Here is a 3931-nt window from a genome sequence, read left to right as displayed (position 1 = left end):
CAGTCTGAAGCTCCAGAGAGCCATCAGATCTCCACCTGCTGCTGATTCTCACACTCACACACACACGCACACACACACAAATGTTCTCTCAGTCAGTGTGTGTGTGTGTGTGTGTGTGTGTGTGTGTGTGTAGTTATCGTTTAGGTGAGAATGCATTGTGAAGTCTTCTGCTGGTTGGTCTTCATGTTGAAGGTCAGATAACAGATCACCACATACAGACACTCAATCCTATCTGATTACTTCCTTAACTTAAATAACTCCAGCTTGATTAGGAGATAAAGAGTGTGTCAATGTGTGTAAAGCTCAGCACCTGCAGGGGGGATGTGACCTCATGTCCGTCAGCTGCACTGTCCGCCCGTCTAAACAGCCAGTGATGGATGGAGCAGCTAATCAGGAGGCCATGAGCTGAAGACGCTGGAGACGCTGGAGACGCTGAAGCTGTGGAGACGCTGGAGACGCTGGAGACGCTGGAGACGCTGGAGACGCTGGAGACTGTCCTCCTCCGTCATGGTTTCTATCTGGATCAATCAGGGAAAGACCATTTGACCATTTCAGAACAATAAAATGTTTCGAAACTTTTGCTTTCACTCCAGACAAGAGAGGCAGTCTGAGTGAATGAGACGGACTGTGGAGGAATGATGAATGTTTTGAACGTTTGAGTGGAAGGGAAATCATTTTCAGTCTAAAAGAACAGAGGATTTTTTGAGAATATTGTATTTCCCTTTATTGATGATGACAGGCGCTGACGTTTAGAGAACACGGTGTTTTCTCTGGTTCTGTTCTGTCCGGTTAGAGTCCACAAAATTCTGCCGTTGGACAGAATTCAAGCTGTAGTGTGTGGAGAGAGGAACAGCTGCTGCTACACCAATTTATCATCTCTACATAAATGAAGACAAACAAGCCTCAGTGTTTTGAATCCTCAATCAGCGAGTCAGGAGAGGCTGAGTTGGTCAGCAGTCAGGCTGTGGGAGTTTGACTTGTGTTTGATCTTCATTCTTTGTTCTTTACTAAAGAAAGTTGTAGAAAAAACAACTATAAAGCCATGTTTTGTCAGGGAATCATTCCGGGTTGCTAGGGAACTACTCCGATCCTCCAGAGGGTGACTAAAGATCCAGTTTAGCAGCTTAACTCTTTTCTACAAAAAAAAACAAAACAAATCAAAACACGGCGTAGTTGTGACAAGACGTGAAAACAAGCCGCCTTACATCACTCAGACGACTTCCTGCCCGGTGCGGCTTGGAGGTGAATCCTCGCCATTTCTGCCGGCGTCTCTCAAGAGTGAAGTGCGTGCATAGATGGATGTAGGCACTTGTTGCCTGTCACCACTGCTGGCATCTAATCACACGTTACTTAGCAACGGCTGCAGCGCGAGACTGTAACTCTGAAACATCCGCGGGTGAAAAGCTGAGAATCACACAAACTTTGTGCCTCGTGCGTCTTTTTTCCCTTTATCAGCAAATCTGAACGTCACGGCAACGACATAGAGCAGAAAATTCATCCCTCCATCCATTCATCCCTCCATCCTGTCCTCCATTCATCCCTGCATCCTGTCCTCCATTCATCCCTTCATCCATTTATCCCTCCATCCTGTCCTCCATTCATCCCTCCATCCTGTCCTCCATTCATCCCTCCATCCTGTCCTCCATTCATCCCTCCATCCTGTCATCCATTCATCTCTCCATCCTGTCATCCCTCCATCCTGTCATCCATTCATCTCTCCAACCTGTCCTCTATTCATCCCTCCATCCATTCAACCATCCTGTCATCCATTCATCTCTCCAACCTGTCCTCTATTCATCCCTCCATCCATTCAACCCTCCTGTCCTCCATTCATCCCTCCCTCCTCACTCCCTCACACAGACAATAGCCTGCCATTGTTGCGTTTGTTGCGTTCATGGCCTGTGTGTGTTCTCGTCTCTCTCTCTCTCTCTCTCTCTCTCTCTCTCTCTCTCTCTCTCCCATGCCCGGCGTGCTGCGGGCTCTAATAAACTTTCACAGGCTCTGCTCCGGTCCCACGGGGGCCTCAGCTCGCAGGACCGGAGCGGAGCAGCGCCGACTTTCATTATCTCAACTGGCTGTGACCTAATTACGCCGCCATCCCGTCGGCACTCCGTCCTCAGCCGTGTGTGCTTTTCATTAGCGGAATGTGGCGGGTTGATTGACAGTTATGGTGTAAACATTTAAGTGTCTAACATCTGACTCAGACGCATTACTTAATTACTCGCTCATTACTTAATTAGTGGCGGAGAGACGAGGCATGGAAAGAATTCCGACTGTAAAGACTGCAGCGAAACGCAAAAAAGCGGTCCAACGCTTTAAATAGTCTGAAACGTGGGTTGAATTAACTCGTGGGCGAATGTGTACGTTACCGTGGCGACGGGATCATCCCTGACCCCGCTCTGAGGTCGTGACAGGAGCCGTCGCGTCGCCTGTAAACAATCTTTAAGCGCACCACGGTTGCCATAGCGCTGACACATGTAATCAGGAGCGAGCGCAGAGGAGACGGTTGTGGTGTTCGTGTCATCGTCCCGCTTCATGTGCAAGCGGCCCCGAACACGCCTGCGTGATTAGATCCGTGTAAACACCCCTCACTCTGTTTCTCGAACACAATTGTTCTGAGTCAAGTGTTCCCCCGGCGACCCACGTCAGCCTCATTTTCCTGTCCACCTTCTCTCCCCCCCTTCCCCCCTCGTCTTCCTCCTCTCCGCATCGCTCCGTCTTCATTTGTCAGCGTCCGCACACGAGGCACGGAAAGGTTAGCGAGCGTCGAGGAGGAATACGGATCATAACTTTTGGAAGACAAATTATCACGAGTGTTGAATTACGCCGCGTCTGGAAGAGGAGTAGTATTAATGGGTCTGAGACATGCAACGCTCACATGCAACACGCAGGGTTAGACGGGGAGAGGAGAGGGGGAGGACGGAAGGACGGGCGGAGCGTTAGAAGACATCTATCAGTCTTTGGTGATGTGGTATCCGGGGTCAGAGGTCAGATCTTTGTACAGATGGAGAACCTGGAGGCTTTAAAACACAAATCAGATGGTTGAGCTTCACAGATCTTAGCTTACAAGTTGATGGCACTGCCTGTGATTCAGTGACACCAGAGGTTACAGTGTGAAGTTGTGAAGTTGTGATGTTTCACTTCGACATGTTGTTCTTCTTCTGTCCTTTCTGTCCAAACGTGCATGAAAGAGAAACACGCATGAAAGCGATATCTGTGTGTGTTCGCTTCATGTGCGGAGAGAGAAGTCACAGACGGTGGGATGAGAACTTGCTCTCGCTCTCATCGTCTCAGGCTCAGCGGGGGACTAAACCACGATTTGGAATCCACCTCGAGTGTGTGTGTGTGTGTGTGTGTGTGTGTGTGTGTTTGCCTTCAAATGAGCTAATCTCTAATCGGCAGCTCATGAAATTTTAATGAACAGAGATCCAGGAACGTTTTCGCTCAAACTGACGCAAAGAGAAAAATGAGATGGGCGTACAGATGTGAACCCTCAGATATCTGCTTACAGAATGAAAGCAAGACGTTCAAACCTACACACACACGCACACACACACGCAGCGAGAGTGACAGTGGGGGTTAGAGAAACAAGGAGAAATGAAAAGTGTCTTTGAAAGTAAACAAAGGCAGAGTGATCAGGACCAGATTGGTGCAGATCAAACAGTAGTGTTGGAGTAGGAGGAGAGAGGCCTCTGATGGAGACATCAAACAGCACTAATCTAAACCACATATCTGCCTCACATCACACACACACACACACGGGCCGGCGCACACAGATGTAACAACGTCCACAAACACACACACAGAACACAAACAATGTTTCAGTGCAAACACAAAAGATGGACAACAGCTCACGGAAAAACCAAACAAATATTATCAGATGCTTCTACTCAAAGTCAACACACACATCTGTACACACACACACACACAC

This window comes from Genypterus blacodes, unplaced genomic scaffold, assembly GCF_046128005.1.
Source record: "Genypterus blacodes isolate CSIRO-AG114 ecotype Tasmania unplaced genomic scaffold, CSIRO-AGI_Gbla_v1 ptg000216l_1, whole genome shotgun sequence".
In the NCBI taxonomy this organism is placed as follows: Eukaryota; Metazoa; Chordata; class Actinopteri; order Ophidiiformes; family Ophidiidae; genus Genypterus; species Genypterus blacodes.
Note: the sequence above shows the minus strand (reverse complement) of the source record.